Consider the following 9,188-nt stretch of genomic DNA (forward strand, 5'->3'; position numbering starts at 1 on the left):
ATTTTTGGTCTTCTGGGCATAAACCTAGTAAAGGAATTATAGGATCGAATGGCAGGTATATTTTTAGGTCTCTAAGTATTCTCCAAACATCCTTCCAGAAGGAACATATTAGTGTGCATTCCCACCAGCAGTGTAGAATTGTGCCCTTTTCTCCACATCCACGCCAACATCTCTGGTTTTGGGATTTTGTTATGTGGTCTACTCTTACTGGGGTTAGGTGATATCTCAAAGTTGTTTTGATTTGCTTTTCTCTGATGATTAAGGATGATGAGCTTTTTTTTCATGTGTTTTTCATGTAGATCATGCGTCTGTCTTCTTTAGAGAAGTTTCTCTTCAAGTCCCTTGCCCACCCTGAGATGGGATCACATGTTCTTTTCTTGCTAATACATTCGAGTTCTCTGTGGATTCTGGTTATTAGACCTTTATTGGAGGTATAACCTGCAAATATTTTCTCCCATTCTGAGGGCTGTCTGCTTGCACTATGTTCTTGGCTGTGCAGAAGCTTTTTAGTTTGATCAGGTCCCAATAGTGTATTTTTGATACTGCTTCAATTGCCTGGGGAGTCCTCTTCATAAAATATTCACCCAGGCCGATTTCCTTCAAGAGTTTTCCCTGCACTTTCTTCAAGTATTTTTATAGTTTCATGTCTTAAGTTTAAATCTTTTTATTCGATAAGAGTCTATCTTAGTTAATGGTGAAAGGTGTGGGTCCAGTTTCAGTCTTTTACAGATCGCCAGCCAGTTTACCGAGCACCGTTTGTTAAATAGGGAGTCTTTTCCCCACTGAATGTTTTTAATTGGCTTGTCAAAGATCAAATAACGGTAAGTAGCTGGATTCATCTCTTGGTTCTCTATTCTGTTCCAGACATCTACTTCTCTGTTTTTGTGCCAGTACCATGCTGTTTTGATCACTATTGATTTATAGTACAGTCTCAGGTCTGGTAGTGTGATTCCTCTTGCTTTGTTTTTATTGCTGAGTAATGTTTTGGCTATTTAAGTTTTTTTCTGATTCCATATAAAACAAAGTTATTATTTTTTCAACATCTGTAAAATATGACAATGGAGCTTTAATAGGAATTGCATTAATATTATATATTGCTTTGGGTAGTATAGACCTTTTAACAATGTTGATTCTTCCCAGCCATGAGCATGGTATGTTTTTCCATTTGTTAACATCTTCAGCTATTTCTTTTCTTTTTTTTTTTTTTTTCTGTAGAGACAGAGTCTCAGTGTACCGCCCTCGGTAGAGTGCCGTGGCGTCACATGGCTCACAGCAACCTCTAGCTCTTGGGCTTACGCGATTCTCTTGCCTCAGCCTCTGGAGCTGCTGGGACTACAGGCGCCCGCCACAACGCCCCGCTATTTTTTTGTTGCAGTTTGGCCGGGGCTGGGTTTGAACCCGCCACCCTTGGCATATGGGGCCGGCGCCCTACTCACTGAGCCACAGGTGCTGCCCGCTATTTCTTTTCTTAAAGTTTCATAGTTCTCTTTGTAGAGATCTTTCACGTCCTTTGTTAGGTATACTCCCAAATATTTCACCTTCTTTGGCACTACTGTGAAAGGAATAGAGTCCTTGATTGTTTTTTTGGCTCGGTTATTGTTGGTGTATATAAAGGCTACAGATTTATGGGTGTTGATTTTGTAGCCTGAGACATTGCTGTATTCCTTGATCACTTCTGAAAGTTTTGTAGTAGGGCGGCGCCTGTGGCTCAGTGAGTAGGGCGCCGGCCCCATATGCCGAGGGTGGCAGGTTCAAACCCAGCCCCGCCAAACTGCAACAAAAAAATAGCCGGGCGTTGTGGTGGGCGCCTGTGGTCCCAGCTACTAGGGAGGCTGAGGCAGGAGAATCGCCTAAGCCCAGGAGTTGGAGGTTGCTATGAGCTGTGTGACGCCACGCACTCTACCCAGGGCCATAAAGTGAGACTCTGTCTCTACAAAAAAAAAGAAAACAAATAAAAGTTTTGTAGTAGAATTCCTAGTGTTTTCCAGATATACGATCATATTATCTGCGAAGAGTGAAAGTTTGATCTCTTCTGACCCTGTGTGGATACCCTTGATCGCCTTTTCTTCCCTAATTGCAATGGCTAAAACTTCCATTACAATGTTAAAGAGCAATGGAGACAATGGGCAACCTTGTCTGGTTCCTGATCTAAGTGGAAATGATTTCAATTTAACTCCATTCAATACGATATTGGCTGTGGGTTTGCTATAGATGGCCTCTATCAGTTTAAGAAATGTCCCTTCTATACCAATTTTCTTTTTTTTTTTTTTTTTGTAGAGACAGTCTCACTTTACTGCCCTCGGTAGAGTGCCGTGGCGTCTCACGGCTCACAGCAACCTCCAGCTCTTGGGCTTATGTGATTCTCTTGCCTCAGCCTCCCGAGCAGCTGGGACTACAGGCGCCCACCACAACGCCCGGCTATTTTTTTGTTGTTGCAGTTTGGCCGGGGCTGGGTTTGAACCCACCACCCCCGGCATACCGGGCCTGCTCCCTACTCACTGAGCCACAGGCGCCGCCCTATACCAATTTTCTTAAGTGTTCTGTTCATGAAGGGATGCTGGATATTATCAAAAGCTTTTTCTGCATCAGTTGAAAGAATCATATGGTCCTTATTTTTTAGTTTGTTTATGTGCTGAATTACGTTTATGGATTTACATATATCGAACCAGCTTTGAGACCCTGGGATAAATCCCACTTGGTCGTGATGTATAATTTTTTTGATGTGTTACTAGATTCTGTTTGTTAGGATGTTATTGAGTATTTTAGCATCAATATTCATTAGTGATATTGGTCTATAATTTTCTTTTCTTGTTGGGTCTTTCCCTGGTTTGGGGATGGAGGTGATGTTTGCTTCGTAGAATGTGTTGGGTAATATTCCTTCTTTTTCTATATTTTGGAAGAGGTTTAGTAATATAGGTACTAGTTCTTTAATGGTTTGGTAGAATTCTGATGTAAAGCCATCTGGTACTGGGCTTTTCTTTTTAGCGAGATTTTGTATAGTCGATGCTATTTCAGAATTGATATAGACCTGTTCAACATTTCTGCTTCATTCTGGCTAAGTCTTGGTAGGTGGCATATTTCCAGTTCCATATTGGTCGATTTCTTTCAGATTTTCATAATTTCTGAGAGTAGAGTTTCTTTTTTTTTTCTTTTTTTCAGTTTTTGGCCAGGGCTGCGTTTGAACCCACCACCTCTGGCATCTGGGGCCGGTACCCTACTCCTTTGAGCCATAGGCACCACCCGAGAGTAGAGTTTCTTGTAGTATTCGTTAAGGATTTTTTTTTTTTTTGGCCGGAGCTGAGTTAGAACCCACAACCTCCGGCATATGGGGCCAGTGCCCTACTCCTTTGAGCCATAGGCGCTGCCCCTCGTTAAGGATTTTTTGAATTTCTGAGGGGTCTGTTCTTATTTCATCGTTACCATTTCTGATTGATGAAATTAGAGATTTTACTCTTTTTTTCCTGGTTAGGTTGGCCAAAGGTTTATCTATTTTATTGATTTTTTTTTTTTTTTTTTCAGTTTCTCGCTGGGGCTGGGTTTGAACCCACCACCTCCAGTATATGGGGCCAGTGTCCTACTCCTTGAGCCACAGGCACCACTCTTTATTGATCATTTTAAAAAATCAACTTTTGGATTTATTTATCTGTTGTATAATTCTTTTATTTTCAATTTCATTTAATTCTGCTCTGATTTTGGTTATTTCTTTTCTTCTGCTGGGTTTGGGGTTGGACTGTTCTTCCTTCTCCAATTGCTTGAGATGTCCCATTAAGTTATTAACTTCCTCTCTTTCTGTTTTCTTGAGGAAGGCTTGCAGTGTTATAAATTTCCCTCTTAGGACTGCCTTTGCAGTATCCCAGAGGTTCTGGTAATTCATGTCTTGATTGTTGTTTTGTTCCAAAAATTTGGTGATTTCCTTCTTAATCTCGTCTATAACCCATCTATCCTTCAGCATAAGGTTGTTTAGCTTCCATGTTTTTGTATGGGTATGCAGGTTCCTGTTGTTATTGAGTTCAACTTTTATTCCATGATGGTCTGAGAAGATGCAAGGAATGATTTCTATTTTTTTTTTTTTTTTGTAGAGACAGAGTTTCACTTTATTGCCCTCGGTAGAGTGCTGTGTGGCGTCACACAGCTCACAGCAACCTCCAACTCCTGGACTTAGGCGATTCTCCTGCCTCAGCCTCCCTAGTAGCTGGGACTACAGGCGCCCACCACAACGCCCGGCTATTTTTTTGTTGCAGTTTGGCCGGGACTGGGTTTGAACCCGCCACCCTCGGTATATGGTGCCGGCGCCCTGCTCACTGAGCCACAGGCGCCGCCCTAATTTCTATTTTTTTAAATTTGCTGAGGTTAGATTGATTTCTTGATGAGAGACATTATATTCGTTTAGTCTAAAGTAAGCCTAGTAATACTGAAAGTAAGTTTTAGCTTGTTATTTTTGTTAGTACTTTTTATCTTTTTTTTTTTGGTTGCAGTTCAGCCGGGGCCGGGCTTGAACCCGCCACCCTCGGTATATGGGGCCGGCGCCCTACCGACTGAGCCACAGGCGCCGCCCTGTTAGTACTTTTTATCATATGACTTTTTCTGAGCTGTATTTTTTGGGGGGGCTGGGGAGAATCATTGAAGGTACAATGAGCAGCCAGATTATACTGCTTGTATTTGCTGGGTGAAGTCCTCTATTTATAATGTCCCACCCCCAAGAGGTATGTCACACTCTGTGCCCCCCCCCCATTCCCTTTCTCCCTCCCAGGTACTAGCATCAATTGTCCTCCTATCAGAATTGAATATGTTAGATTATTCTCCATTCTTGTGATGCTTTATTGAAAAGAATGTATTTCAACTCCATCCAAATCAATACAAAAGATGTAAAGTCACCATCCTTTTTAGTAGCTATATACTATTCCATGGTATACATATATCACAGCTTGTTAATCCATTCTTGGATTGGTGAGCATTTAGCTTGTTTCTACAATTTGGCAATTGTAAATTGAGCTGCAATAAACAGTCTTGCAAATATCCTTATGGTAAAATGATTTTTTTTCTTCTGGGTGGATGCCCAGTAATGGGATTGCAGGATCAAATGAAGGTCTAGTTCTTCTTTGAGGGTTCTCTATACTTCCTTCCAAAAGGGTTGTATCAGGTGCAATCCCTCCAGCAGTGCAAAAGTGTTCCTTCCCTTCTCTCCACAACTATGCCAGCATCTACAGCTTTGAGTCTTTGTGATGTGGGCCATTTCACTGGAGTTAGGTTATAGGGTGGTTTTGATTTGCATTTCTCTGATAATTAGCGACCATGAGCATTTTTTTTTTTTTTTAAAGAGAGCCTTGCTTTATTTAAAGATTTAGGGTAACATTTAAATAAGAACATTTAACTCTACATCTCAGCTTTGGGGTATGCTAGTGGTTCCCAAACTTTGTTGCATATTGGAATCACTATGGGGATATGTTTTTAAGAAACTATTGCTGCCTGGCTCCCTCTCCCAGACACGTTAATTAGTATGGAGTACAAGTCAGGCATCAGGACTTTTAAACACTCCCTTGGTGGTGTGAGTGTGCAACCATATTTGGGAACCGCTAAGCTACATAGTAGGGAAGAGGGCAGCTTGGGGGGGAAGCAGGCCACACGTTCCTATCCCTTTAAAAGCTGTGGGGACTTGGCATGGATGTACCTGTAAACCATGAGCATTTTTTCATGTTTCTTAGCTTTCTGAGTTGTATGTTGATGCAGGGTTGTTTTCTTGAATTAGGAACCAGGTCTTATATTTTCTCATAATTTATTATTTTTTTTATTTTTTGGAGATAGAGTCCTACCCTATACCCTGAGCAGACTACAATGGCATCATAGCTCACTGCAACCTCAGACTTGAGCTGTGGGCATCCTGCTGCCTCAGCTTCCAGAAGCTTCTGGGATTACCGGTGCTCTCTTTGACACCAAGCTGGGTTTTTCATTTCTTTTATAAGTCAAGGTCTCACTCAGACAAGTCTTGAACTCCTGAGCTCAAGCAATTCTCCAGCCTCAGCCTCCTGCAGTGCTGGGATTACAGGAGTGAGCCACTGTGCCCAACAACTCATAATTTTAAAGTAGTGATTATTTACAGGTTATGCCTGCCTTTTCTGCTAAGCTGTACCCATTTTTTTTTTTTTTTTTTTTTTGTGGTTTTTGGCCGGGGCTGGGTTTGAACCCGCCACCTCCGGCATATGGGACCGGTGCCCTACTCACTGAGCCACAGGCGCCGCCCCCAAAGCTGTGCCCATTATTAAATGCTATTTTTTGTAGTTAGGAAACAAACTTGCCTCCATGGAGAATATACTTTTTGTGTTTATATAAAATCCTTAAATTTAAAATTTCTGTTTTTGCTTCTACAAAATAAAATTGTTTTTGTTTGTTTTGACACAGAATCTCAAACTGTTGCCCTAGGTAGAGTGCTGTAGTGTCATAGCTCACAGCAACCTCAAACTCTTGGGCTTAAGCTATTCTCTTGCCTCAGCCTCCCAAGTAGCTGGGACTACAGGTGCCCACCACAATGCCTGGCTATTTTTTTTTGTTGTTGTTGCAGTTGTTTAGCTGGCCTGGGCCAGGTTTGAACCCACCACCCTCAGTGTATGTGGCTGGCACTGTAACCACTGTGCTATGGGCATTGAGCCTACAGGCTAATTTTTATATTTTTAGTAGAGGCAGGGGTTTCACTCTTGCTCAGGTTTGTCTTAAACTCTTTTGAGCTCAACTCATCCTGCCTTGACCTCCCAGAGTGCTAGGATTAACGGTGTGGGCCACCATACCTAACCCTTCTTTCTTATGTTAAAAATACTACAGGTCGGCTCATGCCCGTGGCTCAAGCAGCTGAGGTGCCAGCCACATACACCTGAGCCAGTGGGTTTGAATCCAGCCCAGGCCCGCCAAACAATAATGACGGCTGCAACCAAAAAATAGCAGGGCATTGTGGCAGGTGCCTGTAGTCCCAGCTACTTGGGAGGCGGAGGCAGGAGAATCACTTGAGCCCAGGAGTTGGAGGTTGCTGTGAGCTGTGGTGCCACAGCACTCTACCCAGGGTGACAGCTTGAGGCTCTGTCTCAAAAAAATACTAAGATAAATACTACAGATTGAGTCTGGTGCGGTGGCTTGTAGGATAATATTTAGAAATAAACATATCCTACATAAAGCACACAAAGTGAACTCAGTGCTGCTGTTCGTTCGTGTCTCCAGTCACGCAACATGGCTCATGCCTGTAATCCCAGAATTTGGGATGCCAAGGCGGGTGCATTGCCTTAGCTCACAAGTTCAAGACTAGCCTGAGCAAAAGCGATTCCCATCTCAAAAAAATAGCCAGGTGTTGTGGTGGATGCCTATAGTTCCAGCTACCTGGGAGGCTGAGGCAAGAGAATCGCTTGAGCCCAGGAATTTGAGATTGCTGTGAGTTATGACACAATGGCACTCAACCGAGGGTGACAAAGTGAGGCTTTGTCTCAAAAAAAAAAAAAAAGTACTACAGGTTGTTGCGTGACCAGAGACATGAACAAACAGCAGCTTTGCTGTGGGTGTAAACTCGCTCCTGTAATTATTAAGTCAAGAAACAGACTACACACAGTTAGATGAGATGAAATGGCATGTAGCGAAAATCTTTATTACAAATTTTGGTTTTATGCTCTTCCAGTCACGTACACACTTATCTAGTATCTATTAGCTGAAATTTAACTTGAAAGGAAATATTTATCATATCAATGCAATCACCTGTGTAGTAAATCTCTTCTTCTAAACAGTGACTAATTTCCCAGCAGGTCACAAAGACGAAAATAGCCACAGGGGAACAGAGTTAATAGAAGAATATCTTGAAGCATTCACTCAGTTTACTCAGTATGAAGTAATGACTGTGACCTTCCTTCAGAGCAGAGCACCTATAGACCTCTGACAATATGTTGTTAACATATGTCAACCTTCTGGCCTGTATCTCTGAGGAAGGGCGGCATGCCCTTGGATCTCAGGCTTCACGGGGTGTACAGCTTCAGAGAAAAGGCCTAAGGAATTTTACAACTCCAAAAAAGCCTAACTCGGGTGGCGCCTGTGGCTCAGTCAGTAAGGCGCCGGCCCCATATACCGAGGGTGGCGGGTTCAAACCCAGCCCCAGCCAAACTGCAACCAAAAAATAGCCGGGCGTTGTGGCGGGCGCCTGTAGTCCCAGCTGCTCGGGAAGCTGAGGCAAGAGAATCGCTTAAGCCCAGGAGTTGGAGGTTGCTGTGAGCTGTGTGAGGCCACGGCACTCTACCGAGGGCCATAAAGTGAGACTCTGTCTCTACAAAAAAAAAAAAAAAAAGCCTAACTCTGTGAGTAACCCAGGGGGGTCCAGATCTCTTAAGCCTCTGGAAGAAAAGTAAGTCATTTTAAACGCACACTGAATTTACTTTGTGTGCTTGATGTAGGATATGTTTATTTCTAAATATTATCCTATATTTCCCCCTTTTGTTTTTTGACGGATATTATTCATATCTGTCATCATTAAAGCAAACACTTGCGCATAACATTCATTTTCACTTTGAGCATGCTTCATTCTTTTACAAATCAAATATAAAATGAATCCAATAATTAAAAACAATGCTAATGGGCGGCACCTGTGGCTCAAGGAGTAGGGCGCCAATCCCATATGCCGGAGGTGGCGGGTTCAAACCTAGCCCTGGCCAAAAAAAAAAAAAAACAATGCTAATGATCCTACGGAACTTCCTATAAGTCCTTGTATTTTTGGAATAGGATTCATTTGTTCAATTCCATCAGCTATGTCTTGTAAAATCTGATCTCCATCTATTTTTTATAACTTATTTTCAAAAGTGGAATATACCTCATGTTTTAAATTTACAATTTCGTTAGTCAAATTATCATGGTTTAACAAATGCTTTTTAACATTCTCCCAAGGAAATTTACTCTCATTATATTTAACAGGAGTTATACAAAAAGTAGTTATATTCCAATCACATTTCAACTTCAGTTGTTTCTTTAAGCTAACTAATTCATCCCCTAACATAACAGCAGCTTGTTCTAAGTCAGCAATTTCATTATATAACTCCATGTCAATTTGTTTTTGAGCAGTCCATAATTGTTCAGAGTCTTTATGCCAATTAGCCACAAAATTATGTGTTTTAATCCCTTGAGTTAAAGCCACACCAGAGACAGCAGCAGAAGCTGTCACAGCAATAATTTCT

Source organism: Nycticebus coucang, chromosome 10 (assembly GCF_027406575.1).
Source record: "Nycticebus coucang isolate mNycCou1 chromosome 10, mNycCou1.pri, whole genome shotgun sequence".
Classification (NCBI taxonomy): Eukaryota; Metazoa; Chordata; class Mammalia; order Primates; family Lorisidae; genus Nycticebus; species Nycticebus coucang.